At 34.7% G+C, this 27,670-nt stretch overlaps 1 protein-coding gene across 1 annotated transcript in view; it reads left to right on the top strand.

Annotated features, from left to right (window-relative positions):
- Positions 1 to 21,236: 21,236 nt before the first annotated feature.
- LOC149798465 (uncharacterized) overlaps positions 21,237 to 27,670 on the top strand; it is a 175,605-nt gene continuing 169,171 nt past the window's right edge. The window contains exon 1 of the mRNA XM_089963657.1: positions 21,237 to 21,342. The gene's annotated coding sequence lies outside the window, so the exon portion shown is untranslated. The remainder of the gene's footprint in view (positions 21,343 to 27,670) is intronic.

Here is a 27,670-nt window from a genome sequence, read left to right as displayed (position 1 = left end):
ATAAATTAAATGTTTGCATTTCCTCGTTTGAATCTATGCTTTCTCGCCATTTAGTAAAGCCAAGTGCATGTTACACAGCGTCTTTTGTCTTACTTACATGCCATTTGTACGCTGCATAATATAGTTAGGACTTTATTGGATTTTGTATACCTGCTGAGACAACGTTTAACAGAAATGCTGGATATCATAACCGCATAACTGACAAATCATAAATTTTATTTAACAGGTAATTAACAATCTTTCTCTGAACTACATGTTTCCTCAATCTCTTAATTTTGCTCCAGTACAAGTGATGCTTGTCATAATATGCAACATTATAATCTTGTGGAGGTTATTTACAAAGTTATGTCTGAATATGGACATATATTTGTCTTTTAAAGACTATCCATTATGTATTGGAATAATTTTAACTTGAAGTCACATAGTATTTTCCAATGAAATGCTTTAACATATTCTCATATGACAACAAAATATGAACTAAATGATTGTTTCTATCATTCACAGTAAGATTAAATGAGGATGGCCACCGTGTATCTCAACAATGTTTGCTACGACAATTCTATTATAAAGATTGAAATATTGGAAAATAATATAAAAAAATGACAATAATTGGAATAAGAGTATCAATTTTATCAATAATAGTTGCAATAGTTATTTCGTTGCGGAGATGATATACAAATATGTATTGATGGTGATAAGTAGTTTGAAGTATTATTGCAAGCAAACTTAACTGAAGAAAATGGAATATTTGCTTACTATTTTATTCATTAATAGCTTGCCATAAAGCAAAGGACCTAGCTATAATTCATTAATTGAAAGATTCGCATTACCTTTATGGATGATGATTTAAAATGTCACTACTGCTAGTCATTCTGGAGGGGTCACACAAGTTTCAAGACTAAGACCGTATTCTGAATGAATTTTACTCATGCGATATATTTGCTTTTTTGTGTATTTATCTTAAAAATAGTTCATGTTTTGTCATTTTCAATTATCAATAAATCTTCTGTCTTCTGCATTCATTGGAACTGCAAGAAAACAAGTTTATTTAGTGACGGGTTATTTTGAGTAAAGTGCCTTTCCAAAGATATAACCGTTTGGCTAACCCGAGCTGATGTTGTAGGATTCGCATTCTCACCCATTTTGCCGAGATTCGGGATGCTAAGATCATTATACCGCCACAGCTACTTTCTCCAACGGAAACACACCTTTGACATTTCTATCTGAAGTATGTTTTATGTGTTGACTAAATCCTTCGGCTTGATCATTAAGAGTCGCAAGTGTTGAACAATGCCAGCACATACCACATGCTTCAAGGTATAAATTAGTTGTTTGTTTTGGTGCGTGAGTCTAATAGTAATATATTTGGCGCTTGTGAGATGGTATATTGTATTTTCTACTGTTAGATACCTTACCAATTTCTTAATTTGAAATGTTGTACAACATAACTATTTTCGTTTCACTGTCTTCAATGTATAAATTACCTTCATTTTAATTAGCTGAGCTGCTCCAACATGACTATATTTTAAGTTAATGTCTACACATAAAGCCACTTACAATGAGGCATTTATAGTTCTATGTCTCTGCTATGTGTGCTAGTCATTGCCATGGTATAACTAATGTTGGACTCAGTACTTATGAAATTATCATGTCATAATGGACACTGTAATTTTAAGACTAATACTACACTATTTTTGTTTAATGTCTTAATTGTTTCGATGAATAGGTTCACATAAAGCCATCAATGTATATTGCATACACTGCATCATCAATTATGACAATAAGACCTGAATAAGTTTATCATTTGCATTATGCGTTGCCTCTATATACTACATGCCGCGAACTATTTGTTTTCTCTATGTATATTTAAAACAAAGCGGAATATTTATTCATGTCAGTTTCGGTAAATCTTTATGTTTTACGACATAACCTACCCCATTCAGAGTAAAGTGCCTTGTCAAGGATATGCCCATTTAGGCGACCCGGGACTGTTTGATGGAAGTATTTGCACCCTCGCCTCTTCAGAACCCTTTAATTCCTTATTATATGCGTAAGTACACGGTGTATTTATATATTATAAATCAACTTGCTCAATTCCCGGGACAAGCTAAAATTTCTTAAATTTAACTCAGGCAAGCTCAAATTTTCAAGTTACTTGTTCATGGGTGAGCCGAATCATTTTAGTTGGGGATTCTTGGTGTTCCGTTGTAATGCCGCAATATATGTTGCCATCATGTAGTCAATGCCAAAGTCACTCTCATCTTATCGCACATGCGTGATAATGTGATACCCGACGTTGAGGTCCCTAACTGCCTCTAACAGTTTGTTAGCTGGCCGAGTCTGAAGTTTGCTTTGATGCATGTCGCCGTCTTTAGGTGAGTTCATAATATAACTTGTGAGATTTCATTGACATGTGTGTGGAAATAAAAGGTCAGTAAGGATTAGCCACCAGGATTTCATTCAACGCATGATTGATGAACCGAAAATGTAACACCCACAATCTCTGTCTACAATTTGTTGTTTATATTGTAATTAAACGTAGACCGATACATAAATACTGCTTTGAAAACAATTCAATAATTAACAAAAATAAGTGCTATCAATCTCAAAAGTCGGTTATAAAATATTGTGATGCATGTCGGTGACAAAATGATGAATAGTGATAATTATGAAGTACATTGATAATATCAGTGTTCACAAATCTTTCATCGACTAGTATAAATTAAACAATGCAAAGTGTCTGTAGCTGATTTAATGGGTCCTTTATCCTAGTTAATCAGGAAAATCAAGCTTGATGAAGTCTCTAGATCTAAAACAAACTGTTTTACAGAAAAATGATTTCGTTCGCAGCTCAAATATAGGATCTACAATGCATTCTTTCTCAATATCTCTCTCTCTCTCTCTCACACACACACACACACACACACACATATACATACACGCAATCTAGCTATTTCGAAAGCATTTTCTATCTAGCCATCTGTGAGGCAAGCTCAATTTTCCCTAGGTAAAGTCCGCTTGTTCGGGGCAATATTGTGCAAGCCCCTGACCGATAACCTTTGGAAGTAAAGACAAATTACAAAAATCTCGATTTTCAATTGACGAGGAAAAGAGAGAGAGAGAGAGAGAGAGAGAGAGAGAGAGAGAGAGAACGAGAGAGAATACATTCGGAGAGAAAAATATTTGTAGAGTCTGAAATTGAGTTGTCACACAAATTCACTATTGCTTCAAATTCACTCATATAAAGTGCTAACTTCACCCTGTAAGGATAGTTCAATATGACAACGCCTTGCTGGTCGTCCTTGCGTCCTGACATACTAGTAAAGACAATTGTCAGCCATGGTGACTTAAATACATGATACAGGGTTTTTCTCCTTTGAAACTCAATAGAGTCAGCCTTCTTTAAGAATCAAAAGAGAGACAACATTAACAGCATAAATCACTTGCAGATAATAAATACGTAAATATAACGTTAATGAAATGGTTACCTATGCTAATGTGGTTATGAAGAATTCGTCTGTAAAGCTGGGTCATTTACTTTTTTTTTTGACGTCCTCGGTTGTAAATAGAAGTTCAGATATTGATTATATGAAGAGATTTATCCCAGAATAATGTATAAACATGATCGGTAACAAGGTCCCCATTGACACACTTATTCTGCTTTTGGAGTGGAATTTTCTCCACAAAACAAACTGGATACACACGCAGGAAGCCATCTCCTTAATTGCTCATTGCAAAACTTGTACTAATATGTTTGCTATCACAAGACAGGTTTCCAAAAACATTATATCCCATTAGATCCAAATATCAAGAACCAATAACTTAGTTAAACTAGTATAAGAAAATAGTGTGCATACAACGGTCCTTGTATTTTTATTGATAAGTCACACATGTACGTCAACAGTGATATGAAACGCAACACACAATCTTTGTGTTCCTGTCAAATGCAAGCAAACAAATCGCAACACGTCATTCGAATGACACATGAAACTGCTATTGAAAGAACGCACAAATTTCTTTGAAAGCTAGATCATATTTATCGTACTCAAATGTATGATCAAAATGCTGTGTATTTTACTCCTTTAAAGCTTTTGAATATATGCCTTTATTATGTAACATATTTACTTTTCATTAATTATATCTGCCTCTTTTACGTCTTATTTAGTGTTTAAAACAAGATAGAATGGTTTCGCATGTCCTCACAGATGTTGTTGTAGTAACAACAAATTAAAATTACGTGCATGTAACTTATATAGACTGGCAGATAGATACATAAGTCAAAGATCTATAAATAAGACCAGAACTCCGAATAAGAAACATTTAATTGAATATGTATGTAATAATCGCAATCCCAAAACTTGCGACAATATATGCAAACGAACCACGAACAAGTGTATGCATTTACTGTGCTTTGGCAGCATAGTATTTCTCAGTGATTTATGTGCTTGGAATGCAGATCATGCATTAAGATTGCATTACTAGTTCTATGGTGAAGGGGTTTCATTTAAAAACTAAACACGTTATAAACACATCAATCACTAACCTCTCTACTTGTAGTTTTTTTTGCCTTCCGATTTAAAAAGGATTTTAGTACTAGCCTAAATGCTCATATTGTTCTACGAGAACATTCTATGCTGCATAGGACATTCCTATTCATAATGAATGTTTTAGTTAGTTTTACGCCGAATGCGAACCATGGATAAGGAAGCCGTTTAAAACTTTCTTCACGTTTCCGGTTCAACAATACACCTCCGCAGCTTGCTTTGGAGCGTCAAATATATAATCTAAGCGACGTGGGAACTAGGATGTGATAGTAGCTTAACGTTAAAGTGTTTCTTTCCCATTATAAGCGGCACAACAATGTAAAAGGATAAAACGTTTTCAAGTAAAATAATTATCCCTATCCACTGGGGACCTAGAGCAACTGCTCTATTTGATTAGTTGTTATCTTATCACATACATGCACTATCATAGATCAGTATTTGCCCTGTACATCACATCAAGAAAAGAAAAAAAAAACAATTTATAAAAAGGTGACATACCTGCTCTCAGTGATGTAAGCATACATTAGGACTGTAGTTCAATTAAATGATCTATGCTTAATATATAATTTTATGCTTTTCTATACATGTGTTCTTTGTATTGAGATTAATATAAAACACCTCAAAAGAGAAAAAACAATGCTGTGTGCATCATCTATTTATTCAGCTTCGGCGGCTTGGAAAAGACAAAATCCCTAGCAGAGAGTTTGTGATGCAAAATGTTTTGCTTAAACTTTCAACATTTAATTGCAAGAGAGAGAGAGAGAGAGAGAGAGAGAGAGAGAGAGAGAGAGAGAGAGATGGGCTGATGGACGTATTATACAAAAAACACATTATTCGTTCCGGTAAAAAAGCTAAAAATTGATTATCAGGTCAGTTTCCTGCCATAAACCCTCAAATTCATCTTACTGGCATGATCTCAAGGGTGATGCACTAAATGTGTTACGTTGCACTACAATCGGTAAGTCAATAAATCAGGCACGCAATCACAATAACAAATATTTAAAGAACAATGTAACTGTCACAAAGTCCTGAGGACAGTTGCAGGTCAAACTCTTGTTGAGGTTACAGTTACATAATGCTAGTACGTATGACAAAGCGAACATATCTAAAAGTATTTAAATTCATTCGTTTTCATTAAAAAAGTTAAAACTTTATATAGTCAATGAACGTGATGTTCTTCTTCAAATCAAATTGTTATATAAAACAAATAGACCAAAATTGGTCTGAATATTTTTATAGTGGGAATGGGTTGCTATGGCACAATTAAACTCTAAAGGCTTTTATTTATTTTTAAAAACATTTTCAATTGCCAACATTATCACTAGATATTTCCAGAAGTTCAGACACCATGTTGGGGGTGGTTTTGGGTTTCATACCATGTGAATTACACCACAATGGGTAACGGAAAAAATAGGATCCAAGTTGCTCAATAAGAACCTTATCAAGGTTTAATGACTTGTCGTTATATTAAATTGGGATGCCTAGATTATCACCCCTTTCATCTTATATATCGTCTTGTCGTCACTAGTTATATCAGTGTGCCTATTTAATTATGTATAATGTTGGAAAATATTATATAGGTATAGAACTGTAGCGAACGGCCTCCTTCAATCAGTGGCTAGCGTCCTAAGGTGCGTGTTCAAATCCTTCTATTACATTATCCTGGATTGGCCACAGTAGTGTATCCTTCAGCACGGCATTCAATCTAATTACCTCGGCACTAAATATCCAAAATGAGTACTTCTGCCATAGAACATCGAACTAACATAAACCAACATCAATTTAAATAACACAGTAGCCGTATGATATATGTAAAGCAAATATGAAACATATTTACATAGATTTGGTGAGGTTTTTTTCCGATGCCTGACGCGTCTGTTAAACGACACGATGTGACGTAAAACTGATGAAACAGATCATAGTTGCTGAACGCACTTTTATTGTTATTAAGGTCTAACTGAAGTTTAATATAAACGCCTTTCATGACAAGAATTGCCCCTGGCATCATTATAAGAGCTGTTTATACTAAACTATTTGGAACGGAAGATGCACGAACAGTTTTAATCACTTTCTATTCGATATAAAACATTTTTGCTATCACCATATGTTAAAAAGGAGATAGAGGCTCCTTTAGTCTGCTTATCCTATGCGACTTTCTACCTATTCAGTCTATGGTTAACTACTACTACTACTACTACTACTACTACTACTACTAATAATAATAATAATATTCAGAAGACGAAGAATGTCATATAGTAATCAGTGAATCATAGGAAATGTTTGAAATTTGCACCCGCATCGTTGCAACTCCAACATCCATTTCCCCTTACACAGGCTGATCGAAACACGTGTCTTAGGTTTCGACATCTCAGTTTATAGAAAAGGCCAGGTATACACGATATTTATATGTATCTATAATCTAACCCAATGTTGCTTCCCCGTGTTTCGTGGTTAATGTTAACCGTAAAGGAGATCATAGTTTCAAGACATAAAACACGCTCCTTCTTGCTCTCCATCCGTAAGTAATATTATTCATATTTTGTTCCCATAATGTGTATATTCCCTTTTGGCTAAATTTAGTGTATCCTCCACCAGAGAATCGTAAACTCCATGAACGAATCGAGTACAGATGATCAGATTTAAGTACTGTCTAAATATAGATGTTGCAAATTTTATTTTGAACTACCACTCTTAATGCCACTTTTTAAAATATATTTATGATCTTACGTGCCATACCATCAAATAATCAATTATGTATCATAAACGTGTATCACCCATCTTACGGCGAACGGCGATTGACTGTGAAAACGCAATATCAGAATGCATAAGACGATATTTTATTATGTTTTTAATTTTGTTGTCAATATTGTTGTTTCGAAGTAAATGGCCGTTCCCTTTACTGTCACCCGAGCTCACATCAAAGTACTTCATTGCTGTCTATAATAAGGGGATTTTATAACTTTTCGTGGGTATCAAATTCTATGATATTGTACTACAATACATTTCCGTCAGTGTATATGTTTGTGCGTATGCCTCTGATTGTGATCGCCTGCTGTTATCTTGGATCTTTATATTCTCTTTTATGATAATCTCAGATGACCCTTTTCATAACAGCGACCATGTGTTGCCGTGGTTAACCGACGTGGCAACTTCAAAAGATATGATTAAGACTTATAAGATTTCTGTGACAACCAGAACGTAATTACCGATAACACAAGTCGCCTCTACGAAGTTTTTCTTATTCTCCAGATGTCATGCAGAAATTATTAAGGTCCTGCCAAAATGTGATTGTAGCCTACAAACCTTTGGTCATTGAGAAAGGGCACAAATGTCGTAAGACACGTATCAGCATCATTTTCCCACAATATTGACAGACTATAATTACGTCTGGAGTGACGAGCTGTATGACCATAGTTCATCGTCAGTAATTATATTGATTATCCAACGTATCTGACATGCAAGCGTCCAATCTTTTAATATGCACTCATTCGCGTGCATAATGCACATTTTACCTGATGAGAGTGACAGATTATGATGTAAATATATCATCATTAAGTTTGAAATTATGCCATTGAATCATTTTCTACTTAAACTGCACTGTCATAAATATACTTATGTGTTAGTATGTATTTACCGTGAAGAAAGCTATGTCGTCAATAGCTGAACAGAAATATAATTATGATAGTAAACCGTAGATGTAGGCCACAGTGACCTTTGATTGAAGGTGTTGTACTACCAGAGATACACCAATCTTTATAACTATGAAATAAACAGTACACGCAAAACTTTAAACACAATCTCGGCAGTCAACAAAATCAGGAAATATAGGTTAAAGAGATTTCTTTTGCATTACGAGTTAAGCATTTATGTATATGCTTATCTTCATCAAGATTCTTGAGTATAGGTAGGACAGTTTGCATATACCATGCCTAAACTCGTGTGATCAACACATACACACAGCAATGCAACTAAAAACAGTAAACGGTGAAATATAGGTCACAGTGATTTTCACCTGTCGTAAGGTTGGTACAAACATAGCTGCATGGAAACATGATTGTTTCTTGTTTTACATCTTGCTTTACCTTGTAGCAAACAAGCGGTAACAAGATAATCAGGTTGTGGTCGGATTATAACAGTGAACACTAATGATGGTAAAACATACACTGTTTATTTATGAATGACTGAATGAACAAGACTATGTTTAATTCGTGTGCCAAGAAAATCCAAATATTGGATACTTAACAAAATATGCACGATCCTGATAATCTATTGCGATATGAATAAAATGTGAATTGATATGCAAGACAAAAACCTTAACTAGTAAAAGGAAACATTGATTAACGATTCAAACTGATTCCACACAAACAATGAAAACAATGATTCACGTAAACATTGACAATTTCCACATAAATAGTAATAAATGATATAGTTCATTCAAGTAATGAAATATGACGACTATTTTAGCATGCTTCCAGTGAAACTGTGCCATAATATTTACTTGAATGACATCCTAAACAGAATTGTTGCAAAATACTAAACCGTTGTTACATATTATGCAGAAACGCAATACATATTTAACACATGATTTCAATAAACGCTATCATGTAAATATATCATGAAAAAGAATTAAGTCATGTGTCATCGTTACATTCTTTATTTTGTTCTTTAGTTTGAAATAGAGCAAATCATATTACGTTTCAGTGTTGAATGCTAAACCCAATACCAGGATCCTGGTTATATAATGCATCTGATTCGTGCAAAAGCGGTCGAATATCTTTGATATTTCAAAACTTGCTCGACTTGAGTAACATTCCTAGAATGACAACCTCACACAACAGCCTTCGACGAGAAACGCTAAATCATTGATATATATATATTTTGTACCAATGCAATACATATATGACTTACAATAACAATTCTAATTGAGGATTCGGGTTCTTATAAATATATTTTGATAAACATTATCGTCATAAAATGTAAGACATTGGTAAAGACAAATGATGCTCTGGTGAAAGAAACAAGCAAGAGAACAAAATATAAATAAAATCAAATTAATCCTTCATATTTTCGTTGGCAGCATTACAAGCAGTAGACTGATTGGTCTTGCCTCATTAAATGTCACGTTTGCAATAGTGTTGGGCCTTTTTACACATGATAGCATCTAAATTACACAAAGAAAGAATTATGTGCTGGCATGGCTTGTATTAATTATAATATATAGCTATACACCTCAGTAAAACCAATACAACGACATAATGGACACAATATTCAAAATTTGACCCGGATCGACAAGCAAGACGAAGGAACCTATGGCAATATGGTGGCAATATTCTATGTCAGATTAGCACCATTCTGGACGAACTAAATATGATGACTAAGTCTCTTTGTGAAAGTCCTATGCGGATATGATCATTAATTTAAGATGAGTTACATATAATAACATTTATAAATGGTTGCTCTGCTGGACCCTAATAGATGCCATTCAGAATCAAATAGACGGCATTAGTGACATAATAAGTCTTTTGGTGAAAATCGCATGCCAGTCTGACTTCCCTTTCAGAAGGTGTATGAAAGCAAATTTTCCACGGTGGTCTTTCTTGCTGTCATTTTGTATGCTCAAAAAGGACCATTTGTCTTTTGGGACCAATTAAACGTTGGGATGAATATGTCTGAATCGTTTTATGGCAGAGCTGCAAGTAGTTTAGAAGCATTTATAACAGACAACCGGACGGACAACATACCATATTATATGCCCTGCAATAACTTAAGTAGTCAAATTGTTACGAGCCTAATTTTAGTCTAATTCAAAATTCAACCTGATCAATAATCGTAATATTACGAAAAACAATGACTGCATTATACAGTTATATTGATTTTTATAACATAACAGACCTACATATATACGGAAAGCTTGGTTAATAACTTAGTACATTACCAAAAACATTTACCCCAATTTGCATACATATAACCCAACGGACAAGCAATTTTACTTGTGTCAAACCAATGGATAACTACATATTAGACATTTAGAAAGTATGCATGCATACATGTGCAGATATAAATATATAATATCTCAAATGAAATAAACGTGCATATATATATATATATATATATATATATATATATATATATATATATATATATACTTATTAAGAAAAGAAATTAATATCTCTTGTCATATAGGAGGATGCGTGACAATACGAATTGACACTATATACGGAGAAAGTGCATTATCTTACAGGGTCGAATGTGTTTGAATTCGTCCCCTACTGAAATCCGATTTAGCAGGATGCAGCGTTTACCGTCTTGTCTGCTGGAACCAATCTCCACACCCTTTGTCGTCGGTATAGCCATTCTAATGTAACTGACATAATCGCATCTCACCCCCTTTGATTTAATGTCATATAATACACGGATACACCGGATTCCCCTTGACAGAAATCATGCCAAACATAAGTCAGTACACGATAGCAACAAATACACACCAGATCTGAATGTGCGAATCCCTTATCATACACAAGCATACATGATAAGATCAAGCAGAAGTAGGCATCGGAAAAGTGTATTATCATGATGGTTAAATAATTTGTAATTCGTTCCCTACGGATATTCGAGACTCGGTCGGCGGGTTACTCCACACCAACCCACATGCCCACCATCTTGGCTACATCCATTTGTGCGCAGCTGAAACACTCATATATCAACCCAGTAATACATTGTCATCTAATATACAGTCACCCTTGATTCCTTTGACATAAATAGAGGCATATAGATGTTAATATAGAATTTAATATAAAAGTTAATATAGATAGTTGCAAATATACGCACGACAGAGCAGTACGTGCTAACCCCACATCCTACAAGGGGATGCTTGATCAGATATTTTGTAAAATTTGGAAGATGAAGAGTATTATCCTACAGGTTAGGGAATTAAGGAATTCAATCCCTACTGAATCCTGACTCCGGGTTATGTCATCGATTCGTTTTGCATGCAATGACCTATTAAAATACCATCCTTCGTGGTTTAGGGTCATCAGGTCCTATGTAGCTGACACAATTGCGTGCAAACATCATAATCAACTGTCATCTAATACCCAGTCACTCCCAATTCCTTTGACAGACGTAAAGGCATATAGAAGTGCAACTATACAAGTGATACACCCGGTCCCTGCAGGAGGATGTGCAATAATATGAATTATACATGGAGAAGGATACACGCTAGATCATTTGTATTTTGTTAGTGAAGAATTGTCTAACACACACACACACACACATGTGTCATTGGACCACGTGTTATCTTCAGTCGAAAATCCAATTCGCATCAAGAAGGAACGATCATGCTTTAAATAAAGAAAGTGATGTTCATAAAGTGTACAAAAATATATCACCTTTACAATATAAATGCGTATGAAAATTTGATTTCTAAATGTAAATATGAAGACCCTTCCATGACCTTATGGAACATGTAATCCAGAAAGACCTATTTAATATTTAACTTTCAGAATTACATAAATAAATGAATTATTTAAAAGATAGAACTATTTGCCTCAGAACGATACTGAATCTTAATCCAAGTTTCTAAGTTTGCAAGATGTTGTCCTACACCTACTTGATTGTCTCCTATCCAACTTGTCAACTTTCCGGTCGAACGGATTCCCAAGAACTTGCCACCGGCAAATTGTCTGTTTTCTAAATAATTTTATAAATTTGTGTTCCCATAGACGAAACGTTGTAAACACCTCGTTGTTGTTTCTCTTTAAAATACTAGCTTATTGTTTTAAAAATTTTTGAACGTTTACTAAGTTTTGTACAAGATCGGTTTAGGTTGATTTATATCTCTTGCCATTTATTGGGATTGTTATATTAAATTTTGTAAAACCATCTATAAACCTGACCTAGTTCCTCGGCTTAAATGTTGACAGAAAGAGTCCGAAGTTGTGCATTTCATTTCTATAGCCCGAGGCATAATTATACGCTAAATGCCCTGATTTTTCCGTTAATACATTAGCCATGCGTAGTGTTTATTTGATAAGGCATATTCTATCTACTGAATACATAAGTAAATTAATAACCAATTGTTAACAATGATGGTGATAACAGGATTGTAGTGGTGAAAAAACGTATTTGATTAAAACTGTGCATAGCTTTGAAAATATATAATATTTATGCATCGGGCTATAGAAAGGAAATGCACAACTTTGGACTCTTTCTGTCAGCATTTTAGCCGAGGAACTAGGTTATGTTCGTTAGAATTGATGTCATTTCATTGAAGGATTTTTATTCTTTAATTTAAGGTAGAGCAACTTTATTGCTCGTCTACATTTTGATTAGAAACACTGTTGAAAATATACTTACAAGTGAGTTTAGGGTGAAAGAATTTGAATTGGGGATGGCACAAGACAGTCAAATTGCAGCAAATGTTAGTCATTAATAGCTACATTACACAACCTAAAGCCTACTTTAGTTTTCAGAATATGTGTCTTGCTTTGTAAATAATATGGGTAACAATTAAGCATTTGAACAGTGTTCATCTGTTGTGTATCTATCTTGAGTACAAAGCAGCATCACGTGTATGCAATTCAATATAGCAATAATGGAAAAGAGTCTGTCGGAGGGACTGGCGCTCTACTGGGCGAAAATCATTTCCATGAATTCAATGTTCGACCTTTCCTTCCGTTTAATTGTTGAATGTTGAAACTACCTCTGATACTCTTCAAAAATAAAAATTTCAAATCGGCTGCGACTTGTTAAGATGATATGGATATTACCGAGTCTTTGTTGTTGTAGGGTTTAACGCCATTTTTCAGCACACGATAGGCTGTACATGGCGGCCAGTATTAATGGTGGAGGAAGAACCCGGGAAAACCCCGGAAAGAACCACCGACTCACGAGAAGCTACTGGCAAGCTTTCTCACATACCCACATTAGCCGAATCCTAGACTCGAACCCACGCAGACAGAGGTGAGATGGCAGTGATCCGTAACGGAGAGCGCTTTAGACCACTCGGTCACTCGGGGTCTTTTGTCGAACACCCCCTTGTCATAATGTTTATCCATTCAATGAGAGTGACAGGAAGAATTTTAAGACAAATTTTGTCTTGCTCTGGGTGACATTTTCGCCGAAAATTTATTGGATTGGATAATCATCGCCCTGAGATATATAAGTGACACAATGATAAAACCTTTTGATAGAAAATGCATAAAAGTTGTACTTAAGAAAAATTAAAACACGAATGCATACAAACTGAAAACTAAGATAATGTATCACCATGACAGAAATAACGCAAGGAACTGTTTAGTTACTAAAGATGAATTCAAGTGAATTTTAATCACATTCATCATATATTTAGTTAACGTTTGATAACAGAAGAGAAAATCTCAGACACATAACAAATGGTTACAGTGTCAAAATATGGCTAAGAATTGAACACAAAGTGTTTTTGTTACATGTAATTAGAACTCCATATTAGCTGAAAACAAAATATATGTTAAGGCATCATTTTGTATTGCACAAGGTGATACATAGTTCAAAACCAAAATGAGTAGCATCATAAACTGGTTGAAAAATCAGGCAAAACATGTATGTTGTTTTATGATAATGTGCAATATTTCCTTAAAAACAATCATTAATAAGCCAAACATCAAATCCAGTCAAAACATTATCAGATAAAACAATTTGTTAGGCACAGGGCGATGCACCCTTCTAACAAAAATCGGCTTCAAACAGACCAAAATATATAAAACAATGTCTTGCTCAGGGAAGACCAACTTTCTATACAAATTCATACAATTGGCTGAAAAACAAGCAATAGACACAATATCACTTTGTATAGCTTACAGCAAAACATCAAACCGAAACTAAAATTATAAGGCAAAAACAACGATTCGCATGGTAGAGGACTATACACTCTAACAATACAAAAGTTTACAAGCTAGCCAAACATCAACATGAAACCAAATAATAGACACAGCACTGATTCTTGTGGCACATGGCGATATACCCTTCTAATACAAACGCTAATAGGCTAGCCAAACATCATGAAACCGAACAATAGCCACAACACTGATTTGTATGGCACAAGGCAATACACCCTTCCAATACTAATATTGCAATTTTATGTAGGTATACTATATATAATGATAGCAACACTTCCACATATTGAGATGTGTTTACTGATGGTATGAATGGCGATATTGTACGCTAATTCGAGTATATGGAATACCTTGATAGAGACTTGAATATGGCAAAGAAGATCAATATATATTATGCCTTTTTGCCAAAAAAACCCCACATTTTTAGAAATAACGGATTAAATTGGTGCATGCTGATAGTCGAACTGATTTTGATGTGAATGCTGAATTATCGTTATATAATAATGGCTGGGGTTTATTTTGGTCAGCGTTCTATCTAATAGAAGACAAAGGTTTAGAAAATGTTTCACTATATTTACCACAAGGCTCTTTTTAGTCTCTTTTCACATAATTTTAATCAATCATCAGCTTCAATGATGTTTTTGTTTCGGGATACAAATATCTGCTCCACTAGAATTGTAGATTCCTGACAGGTAACAACATAGTATATAGGATAGAACAGGATCAATTTTCTGGAATTCATTTAATGCTGGTATAAACTCCCCATATTATAATTTAGGTTTGTCAAACGGTGCAGAAGAGTAACTTGAGATATAAGAGTAGGATTGATGTTCCCATTAATTTCAATATTTGGTTATTGTAGAGCTATATATACTATAAATACAGGTGTTAATTAGTCACTGATATTGAACAATGCCTAGAATACTAAATATGTGTTGAGGGATAATGCCACGCCGTAGAAGGTGGTTTCGAGTCAATGAGATATTATTGAAAACGTTCACTTTAGAGCAATAATTGAGCACTGTGATGGATTTAGGAAACAAATTAGACTCTAATTTTAACAATAAATTATATTTTTACTAGCAAAAATATAGTAACGACGTTTCATCAAATACACGGAGAATAACTACACATATAATCGAATAATTTCCAAAACTCGCCTTTGCTGCTTCGCACGCAGTAACTAGATCTAACAAACGCTTAGAAGATTGACCTTTTGACGTTCGATAAGTCATAAGTCAGTATATGATTTGCTCATTTCACCTTATCGTTACGTCTCAAGGCTTTAAACAGAAATCCGCCAAACAAACAAGTATATTTCCCTAGAATACAAAGTGAACATTCAAAGAAAACTTACTCTATTGCGAATTAAATCTCAAATACTCATATATATTCTATGACAAGTCCAAAAGTATATAATGTTTGAAATTAATTCTAATAATTTTGAATGTCCAAATGTACAAAGTATCGAGGTCCTGATTTATAATGATGTATAATGGTATAATGAGGAATGTCTTTGAATGACTTCTCAATAATCTGAAAAAAGTGTTTTGGTCAAAAATCTAAAGGAACGCTTTGTAATTGCAATGAATAATTTAAACAAATAATTAGTTTCCTATTATTTCTGAAAACAATTGCAAACGTTTATCATAGATTCTAAAGATGGATATGAACATGAATGAATACTTGTTTATCAATTATACTTTATATACAAATACGACTTGACATGTGTCGCATTATATTATTCTGAAAAAACAGTCCTCCTAATATAGTTACTGGGCCTAGTCTTATTGCAGTTAAGTCTAATATTGAACTCTGCTGTTTAAATATCTTGTTTACTTAAATACATGACAAAAGTCAGGTAGGCTTTAACTCTATTCATTGCCCTCGATGATGTTCATGATAAATGGCAGGGATACAATATGAATTGTAGATACGTAACACTTATACATTCTTTTATCCCGTTGACTGCACTTGAGTGGTATTTAAATCGAGTCCCAACGGTTAATTTCGAACCATAGGGTGTACTTGCATATCGTTTTGTTCAGTTTTCCAACATAAGATAGGTTAAAGAAAGCGCGTTGATCACATAAAAATTGGAACCAAATTAGCATCAATACAAGCAATCACTTATGGAGAGGAACGCAGATATTATGTTGGCATAGCAAACTCCACTAAAGAGCAATCACTTTATGTACCACTATCCTTCTTGACTTCCATCCCTGCAGTATTATTGGTATCCCACCAACGCATATCAAGTAACTAACGTCTTTAATTGACATTCACACCTCTGAGAGATAAATGGATATTGGCCATGGATGGTGTCCGACAATGAGAGAAGAGAGAGAGAGAGAGAGACAGAGACAGAGACAGAGAGGGGTAGGGGGGAGTGAGGGGAAGATAAAGAGACAAAGAGGCAGAGAGAGAGAGAGAGAGAGAGAGAGAGAGAGAGAGTTGCTATATGTTTATACGTAATATCTTACCTTTAATAATGTTGTGGGTGAGAAAGTATGCCTCCCGAATATATATTATATACATAATGAATTTTTGTCTTAAGGTGTATAAAAGTGGTTAAAGATTCTAGAAGAGATTTGATTTTACTTATTGAATAACCATCTACAGCATGTCTATATGTTCACTTCTACAGTGAATGATTTTCATGAATACATTCGTTTCTTTGTTTCTATCTCAGTTGAACCATTAAATAACCGTGTAATTCGTATTTATGAGCTCAATTTCACATTGAACAATTGTCTTAAATGCATTTCCTTTGTTGATTTTATCCACGTTGACAAAGTTATAAGTGTGCAATACACCATATTGTTTTATTTCAAAACGTATTTGGGTCGATTGCTACGTTTTTATATGTGTATAAATTGTAAAGGAGTTTATATTCTCTATACCTTTGTGAGAAAAAAGTTGTAAAACTATAACATTTCGAGGATAATTAGAAGGATGAATCACTGAGCCGCCTGTAATTTGAAAATCGTCTTATTTAAACCAGTCTAAAATTAATCATATTGTAGGCAAACATCATACTTTAAGATGTGGGTGTGTACAAGAGAGAAAGAGAGAGAGAAAACATCATTTAGGACTTTGGTATTTAGTGTATGTTTCCGGTGGGCGGCAAATTTTTACTCCGTTATATGTTTCATATAGACATTATGTTATATAGCTTTGCTTCTTGTGAACACATTTGCTGATATTGGATTAAGGGAATGCACTTTCTCTCTTTGGTGTAGAGCAGTTTGATTGATATAAAGTATCTGATTGTATTAAAATCTTTCCATAATTATTTTGCAACTGTTCAAACGGGTTTTCTTGTCTGTATAAAGGTACTTTAAGATACATGGAGGGTGAATGAATACTTGTGAATGCATACAGTAGAAGTCTTACGATTTACGATCAGTGCCTTGTTTCTTTAAATAAAACTCGTTGTTCCTGGTGGGCTTGAAGTAGTAGAAAACTTATAATTTTGGTTCACGGGTTAATTGTTGCATGTCGTATTATGCTTAAAAGGGACTGGAACGTCTACTGGAGTCATCAAAACGAATCAACCACTATGAATTTCATACCAACATGGCGGCAACAGCCGCGCTAGCAAAAGGTCATCGATCCACGTCGACCTACGTAACATATTACTAGCCACAGTGGTGTTTTTTTTTCCTCTTGGAAATGAAACGTTACTATATATAACAAGCTAACGCAATTGAATAATCAAGCTTCTTACTCAGCTGTTAGGTTTTCAATATGGTGTTTTCCATGATATTCTTGTACTTCGATTGGAAAGGAAACGCGTGTGAAAGGTTAAAACTGGTGACAAATACACAAGACATGTGTCCTTATTTACCGAGGCTATTTTCATCTAACTCGGTAGGTAAATATAACCATTAATCCGATCGCACCCATTTCGATAGTGTCGTGGTGCAAAAAATTACTCCACTACAAACACAACGAAAACATTCTTCACAGTAAACCTATGCAAACATCATTTGCGCATAGCGGCACTTTTAAAATCCCTTGCCCCGGATACCAGAGTGACAGCTGAATAAAACGGTAGGCAAACGGTTACCAATTAAGTTTCAATGTGACAACAAAAATAATATAGTGTTCACTTTTTATTAGATTGTAAATAACATAATATATATGAATACACAGCGAATAATTAGTGTGTGATTTCGACTTTTCAGTATTAATACATGTAGCACTTTTTGTTATAACCAAATCGATACAACTGTATATAACTTGAAAAATAACAAAATTGCAGGCGATGCATCTTGCTTTTTATATTCACAATTATTACTCATGTACAATATTTAGTTGTGGTGCTTTCGGTCAGCTTAATAACAGTAGTGAATATTTTATATGTCCTTTTCTAATAGCGTAATTGTTTCCTTGACATCTTTAAGTACCGCTTTAAAATGTAGACAGCCGAGAATGTAGCACACCTCCGCTGTTTTAGCAATTTGTTTCAATGATTCAGGATTTATTCAAGTTTTTCAAATCTTGCAGCTGCAACCGCTATTCGCATTTTGCCTTCACTAAAATGTCTTTGAACATCATTAAGCACAATAAATTATCAATAGGTGTATGCTGTTTGAAAGTTACATTAATATTCATCATAGGCTGTTTTACCTTCGACTATCATTTTCTTTTCTCCAGGAATGTGAGAAAAATAATTAATTTATTATGAATAGATATAGTAAATAGAAACTCCATTCTCTGGATCAGAATTCCGACCTGCTGGTGGAGGTATCCTATCGTGCATTGATGCATACAAAGGATTTTTGTTCATGTCTTGTTTAACATTGACATTTTTCTCCCTTAATGCAACCAGGGCAGGCGTGACTGTGGCTTTGAAATGATGTGTGAGTATACTTCAGCGACACTTCCCCGCTCCCTTCGACTCAGATGATGTCCGAGAAAAAAGAACACAGTACTAACGAAAACGTATTCTTTATAATGTTTATATATGCCAATTCATTTAAAAATTCTGATTCGTGTTTACTTAGCAAGACTTTGTTATGGGTGTGGGGATGGTCTACCTTCTTTTGAACTACAAGAGATAACAAGTTCAATCTTTGGACCGGGGTGGGGGTGGGCGGGGCAAAATGCATTTAGTACATGGCCCCCAAAATGTTGAATCATATATCATTACAACTGTGTGTCTGTCCTTTTTGTCTCCGATGACATTATATGTATGTATGTATGTATGTATGTATGTATGTATGTATTCATGCATGCATGATAAATAGATAGATAGATGTATGTATGTATGGGTGTGTGTGTGCTTGCGTGCGTGCGTGCGTATGTATGAATGTATGTATGCATGTATGTATGTATGTATTCATGCATGCATGATAGATAGATAGATAGATAGATATATAGATAGATAGGTAGATATATTGATTGATAGATGGATGGATGGATGGATGGATGATGGATTAACGGACGGACGGACGAACAGATAGATGGATAGATGGATAGATAGATAAATAGATTGATCTGTTGGTGGAGGAAGAGAAAGAGACATAGATATTATAATTTCATACAAAAGTACAAAATGAACCCATCAGCATTGCAATGCGAACTGAAAAAAAGAGAACTCTTCATTGCTTACGTAGCCGGAACGATCACATGGATTGTATTACATTGAACGTTTGTCTTACAATACACACGATAAAGGTAGGCACATGACTACTTTCTGCTCGGTTAAGTGACGAAGCGAGCAGTTGTGTCGTTGATATATATTGTTGTCGTTATTCAGACATATTATAATTCACACACAATTAGAGATAGTAACGCATTCTTATCTACATACACTGTTTAGGAAAAAAAAGGAAGAATAATAATTCTGCTTCTTGCAGTTATCTACGGCTTTGCCATGCATTCAAGTCAAGGTATGTGTACATATATGCATTTAATACTGGTTGTAACACATTACTACATTTGAATGGGTTTTAAGGTTCGTGTATCTATGTCCATGTTACTAGCGTAATGATTTTCCACCAAGATAAATTTTTCACGAAAATGTGACATTTTGTGTTGAACATATTTGTCACGAAGATCGTCTAGCCAATATTATTCAAATGTTCATGGCTATGTGACCACTTGTAATATGAATTACGCAAAACCTTTTGAACTACAAGAGGTAACAAGTTCAATCTTTGGACTGGGGTGGGAGTGGGCGGGGCAAAATGCATCTAGTACATGGCCCCCAAAATGTTGAATCATATATCATTACAACTGTGTGTCTGTCCTTTTTGTCTCCGTGACATTATACTTATGTATGTATGTATGTATGTATGTATGTATGTATGTATGTATGTATGTATGTGTGTGTGTGTGTGTGTGCGTGCGTGTGTGTGTCCGTGGTGCGTGCGTGCGTATGTATGTATGTATGTATTCATGCATGCATGACAAATATATAGATAGATATTTAGATAGATAGATGGATGGATGATGGATTAACGGACTGACGGACGGACGGACAGATGGATAGATAGATAGATAGATAGATAGATAGATAGATCTGTTTTTGGAGGAAGAGAAAGAGACATAGATATTATAATTTCATACAAAAGTACAAAATGAACCCATCAGCATTGCAATGCGAATTGAAAAAAAGAGAACTCTTCATTGCTTACGTAGCCGGAACGATCGCATGGATTGTGTTATATTGAACGTTTGTCTTACACTACACACGATAAAGGTAGGCGCATATTTACTTCCTGTAAGGTTAAGTGACGAAGCGAGCAGTTGTGTCGATGATATATATTGTTGTCGTTATTCAGACATATTATTCACACACAACCAGCAATAGTAACGCACTTGTATCTACATACACTGTTTAGGGGAGAAAAAAAGGAAGAATAATACTTCTGCTTCTTGCAGTTATCTACGGCTTTGCATGTGTTCGAGTCAAGGTATGTATACATATATGCATTTAATACTGGTTGTAACACATTACTACATTTGAATCGGTTTTAATGTTCGCGTATCTATGTCCATGTTACTGGCGTAATGATTTTCCACCATGATAAATTTTTCACGAAAATGTGACATTTTGTGTTGAACATATTTGTCACGACGATCTTCTAGCCAATATTATTCAAATGTTCATGGCTATGTGACCACTTGTAATATGAATTACGCAAAACCTTTTGAATTACAAGAGATAACAAGTTCAATCTTTGGACTCGGGTGGGGGTGGGCGGGGCAAAATGCTTCTAGTACATGGCCCCCAAAATGTTGAATCATATATCATTACAATTGTGTGTCTGTCCTTTTTGTCTCCGATGACATTATATGTACGTATGTATGTATGTACGTATGTATGTGTGTGTGTGTGTCTGCGTGCGTGCGTGGTGCGTGCGTGCGTGCGTGCATATGTATGTATGTATGTATGTATTCATGCATGCATGACATATATATATATATAGATAGATCGATAGATAGATGGATGGATGGATGGATGATGGATTAACGGACGGACGGACAGATAGATATATAGATGGATAGATAGATAGATAGATAGATCTGTTGGTGGAGGAAGAGAAAGAGACATAGATATTATAATTTCATACAAAAGTACAAAATGAACCCATCAGCATTGCAATGCGAATTGAAAAAAAGAGAACTCTTCATTGCTTACGTAGCCGGAACGATCACATGGATTGTAATATATTGAACGTTTGTCTTACAATACACACGATAAAGGTAGGCGCATATTTACTTCCTGTAAGGTTAAGTGACGAAGCGAGCAGTTGTGTCGATGATATATATTGTTGTCGTTATTCAGACATATTATTCACACACAACTAGAAATAGTAGCGTACTCTTATCTACATACACTGTTTAGGGGAAAAAAAAAGGAAGAATAATACTTCTGCTTCTTGCAGTTATCTACGGCTTTGCCATGCATTCGAGTCAAGGTATGTGTACATATATGCATTTAATACTGGTTGTAACACATTACTACATTTGAATGGGTTTTAATGTTCGCGTATCTATGTCCATGTTACTAGCGTAATGATTTTCCACCAAGATAAATTTTTCAAGAAAATGTGACATTTTGTGTTGAACATATTTGTCACGAAGATCGTCTAGCCAATATTATTCAAATGTTCATGGCTATGTGACCACTTGTAATATGAATTACGCAAAACCTTTTGAACTACAAGAGATAACAAGTTCAATCTTTGGACTGGGGTGGGAGTGGGCGGGGCAAAATGCATTTAGTACATGGCCCCCAAAATGTTGAATCATATATCATTACAACTGTGTGTCTGTCCTTTTTGTCTCCGATGACATTATATGTATGTATGTATGTGTGTGTGTGTGTGTGTGTGTGTGCATGCGTGCGTGCGTGCGTGCGTATGTATGTTTGTATGTATGTATGTATTCATGGTTGCATGTCAAATAGATAGATAGATAGATAGATAGATAGATGGATGGATGGATGGATGGATGGATGATGGATTAACGGACGGACGGACGGACATATAGATATATAGATGGATAAGTAGATGGATAGATAGATAGATAGATAGATAGATAGATAGATAGATAGATAGATAGATAGATCTGGTGGTGGAGGAAGAGAAAGAGACATAGATATTATAATTTCATACAAAAGTACAAAATGAATCCATCAGCATTGCAATGCGAATTGAAAGAAATAGAACTCTTCATTGCTTACGTAGCCGGAACGATCACATTGATTGTATTATATTGAACGTTTGTCTTACAATACACACGATAAAGGTAGGCGCATATTTACTTCCTGTAAGGTAAAGTGACGAAGCGAGCAGTTGTGTCGATGATATATATTGTTGTCGTTATTCAGACATATTATTCACACACAACTAGAAATAGTAACGCACTCTTATCTACATACACTGTTTAGGGGAGAAAAAGGAAGAATAATACTTCTGCTTCTTTCAGTTATCTACGGCTTTGCCATGCATTCAAGTCAATGTATGTGTACATATATGCATTTAATACTGGTTGTAACACATTACTTCATTTGAATGGGTTTTAATGTTCGCGTATCTATGTCCATGTTACTAGCGTAATGATTTTCCACCAAGATAAATTTTTCACGAAAATGTGACATTTTGTGTTGAACATATTTGTCACGACGATCTTCTAGCCAATATTATTCAAATGTTCATGGCTATGTGACCACTTGTAATATGAATTACGCAAAACCTTTTGAATTACAAGAGATAACAAGTTCAATCTTTGGACTCGGGTGGGGGTGGGCGGGGCAAAATACATCTAGTACATGGCCCCCAAAATGTTGAATCATATATCATTACAACTGTGTGTCTGTCCTTTTTGTCTCCGATGACATTATATGTATGTATGGCTGGCTGGCTGGATGGATGGATGGATGCATTCATGCATGCATGGATGTGTAAGTATGTATGCATGTATGTATGTATCGATGCATGCATGCATGCTAGATGGATGGATGGATGGATGGATGGATAGATAGATATATAGATTATAGATCTGTTGGTGGAGGAAGAGGATTAGACATTGTGGTGGATATTGTAATTTCATACAAAATTACAAAATGCCCCCATCAGCATTGCAATGCGAATTGGAAAAAAAAGAGAACTATTCAATGCTTACGTACCTGGAACGATCACATTTATTTTATTTTAATAAAGTATGCCTTACAATACACATGATAGAGGTACGCGCATGTTTAATTCCTGTTCAGTTAAGGGACGAAGCGAGCAGTTGTGTCGATGATATATAGTGTTGTTGCTATTCAGACATATTATACTTCACACACAACTAGAGATAGTAACACACCCTCGGTTTATAAAAGTCGCAAAAGAATGTTTGCTATTATTGAGTTAGACAATTATACATCCTTACCTCCGTCGGACCAATGACAGATAATCACAGGTTAGGCAGGTTACATCATTAACTGATTGATCGAAATCAGGGTTTAAGAATTATAGATTCCATTATACACATTATTTTTCTTATATAGTCCCTATATTCTCATTCCAGTAATTAACTTTCCAGTTATTTCCCAATCCCAATTATTCATATACTAACGAAAAGTATATTTTATACTCAAATTAACAGTCAGATTCTAGCTGTAGATTATGCGGTATAGCATCAATACATCATAGCTAACTAGTCACTATAGCCAAATACACAATCACATCAAACACCTCGCTTTCTAAAGAAGAATTTCCTTTAATCAATACCAAAAGGGGTTATATCAAACCAAGGTTTGCCACACCCAAAGTAAGAAGAATAGGAGAAAAATAATTGTGATCTTAGTCTGTGTGCCTCATGTATGGGTACTAAAATAGTGATGGATTATTATAGTCAAACAGTCCACGTATCTTTTGTTATTCGATATATATGGTCCTACGGTTGGAAAGTCTTTAAAAGCTAATGAGCTTAGAGAATAATCTAATAGCAAGACATTACGTGGATATAGATTGAAAAATTAAAAAGAAATGTAAGCTTAAAAAGAGAGATGATTACTTAAGTGGGCGATATCTCAAGTTTAATCGATTGAAATATATGACATGCAATTATTTCTCCGTGTTCTGTGTGTTGCATTTCTTCGTAGTTTTACTTCACATTTACGTATCTCACATAGTGAAATTTGTAAAGAAATGGTGAATTCTGCTAAATGGCCAATGGAATCGTTTGTCATTTTATATGGAGTTATATTTCAAGTATTCGGTAATACTTATTTCGGCGTCCATCAATTTTATGTTAGCATTCACAATGTACCAGATGGGACGAGTACAGTGCAGGATATAATTACCACGGGGTTAGAATGCGAATGTATACTCTCAGATTGACTTAGTAATACAAATGTACACCAACATTTTCCAATTCCATTAAAAAATGCAGCCGGTAACAATGTTTTCCTATTGTGTCCAAAGAAACAAAAATTGCATAAATTCCCATATGCTCCTTAGCAAGGGAGTAAAAACTGAAATTGAGCAGTTTGGGGCTAGTGAAAGGATTCTATTGTTGCTTAGATTTGTTTAGTAAAAGTCATATACCTAAATAGTGTAGATGTAATCTTAAAATTGGCAGGTGTCATCATTGAGGCACGGACTAAAATATTCTATGAAACATAAGATATGTGCTTTCTGCGATCTTTGATAATTTATTCTAAGAGTTCAGCAATTAATTATTTAGTTATGGGAAGCCACTGTTCAGAAAATATTTCTTGAACCGAATAATAAGTCCGTTTTGATGCGCAGACGTCACCCTATACGGTATTCAAGAAACTAAAATAAACCATCCCAAATTTCATAATATAACGAATTCTCGATGTATTTTTATGTGCACATATTTAGTAATTAGATACAGGAATGTTTTGTTTTGGTATCAGGTGATTGGGTCATGTTTGGTGGTGCATGGCGTGGAGCGTTGATATTTAGTTTGGAAAGGCTTACTGATGAATCATACAAATGTAAAGCAAGAGAAAACACTCAAATGGATTATTACAATCTAATGAATGTGAGGTTGTTTATTGCTTATATGCATGTTACTTGTAGTATCTGCACATTTAAGTAACCGTCAGTGAACAAGGTCTCTGAGATTTTTGGAAATAGGGAAACATCGATCACATGTCAGACACACGCAGTTACTGTTTGTTTCGATCCGTAGTGAGATCCCACCCCTTCTTCAATATGTAACGGGTTTACATGGGGAAAGTATAGTCATCACTTGAGGTTAGCAGTATACCAATATATCAGGGTATTTGTTTCTGGTTGTACGTAGTACAAAAATTTTTCACTGTACCGGTACCTCGGTTCTACTTGTCTGAAAGGATGTACGGAAATTGCCGATTAGTCTTGTTAGATATTTAATGATAATAACAGCATGTTTCATTTTTCATGGAAAATAATTGAAAATTATTTTTTTGTTTAAGAAAGTTGTGCTTTGTCATCCATTAATTTTTAATGCTTCAAATTTTAGTCTTGAACGTTTAATCACATGTTCGACACGTGCCACGTATGCGACTGTGATGGCCAAATGGGATATGGTGAATTACACACAGGGACATTTCTAACTTCTGTAAAATCAAACAAAAATAAATCATTTTTTTCTTTTTTACTAGTATATGTTATTGTGGTAAGGACTTTACTAGACAAACAATCATCGAACTTTTTCACGACAGTAGTTTTTTTCCGTCTGAATTCCTCAAGTCCAATAAATATTTTTCATTTCTTGAGTAAGTGCGCTTTATGTTTACATACTGATAATACAATGTCATTTCTTTTTGAAGGCCCTCTCTAATAAATATTTTGCCCCAGTGCTGGCATCCCTCTCAAAGTTTACCTGTTTATTATAATTATGGCGTAGCTAGTAAATTGTAGACTTCAGTGTCAACACTTCCTATTTATATCAACATGTTCTTTAACGCCAACAATATCTTGTACAGGATGTCAACTATTGTGAAATCTTAATCATGCCACTTTCTTACAGCTTGTTTTTTTGGTGTAACATATATCATATTTAATATATACATATCATATTCATGTTATTATTGGGTAATGACCATTAATTTTCGTAGGTGGAGGGGTAGATTTATTATTGGTATTTATTGGTAATTAATTGATTTTAAATTCTAAAATGGATTTTAATATGATGATATTTTGTTATAAATCAGAGTAATAACTTTGTCCAATTACTGAACGAAGGAATTTGCTTTTAAAAATAAGTGCCAGACCCCAACCCCAAAACATGACATTACTGGTCCCGAATATAAATGCGGAATTCTGCTCACAATGTGGACACATCATAATCCCTTCCATACAGCCACATCAACAATAGCATGGATTTGTCCATGAACAGTTACAAGTTATTCCTGAGAATACACAATTACCGCCATTATGGATTCGCTAGCAAATCAAAGCACTAGCTCAACAGAGTTATCTAGGGGTGGGGGTGGGAACTTGCACCCCGACGTCGATACTTTCAAAACCTAATTGGTTATTGTTGTTACCGTTATTGGGAATTTAAATCTATTTCTCATCGCAGCGATATCGTTTAGTATGGCTCTGCGTTAGCGATGGGAACTATACATTTTATTCTGAACAATTATCTCTGTCCGACCTCGAGAAAATCGATGATCGTCGCTCCTCGTTGTTCGTTCATCGTATCTTCAATGCAAATATCATCTTGCTTTATACTGAATGTTGACCTCACATCCGTTGCATCATCGTCGCTGAACTTCTTGACCTTACGGAT

The sequence above is a fragment of the Sinohyriopsis cumingii genome, chromosome 6, assembly GCF_028554795.1.
Source record: "Sinohyriopsis cumingii isolate HCF-2022 chromosome 6, ASM2855479v2, whole genome shotgun sequence".
Lineage (NCBI taxonomy): Eukaryota > Metazoa > Mollusca > Bivalvia > Unionida > Unionidae > Sinohyriopsis > Sinohyriopsis cumingii.
The sequence above is the reverse complement of the archived record's forward strand: the minus strand, read 5'-3'. Positions and strand labels throughout refer to the sequence as shown.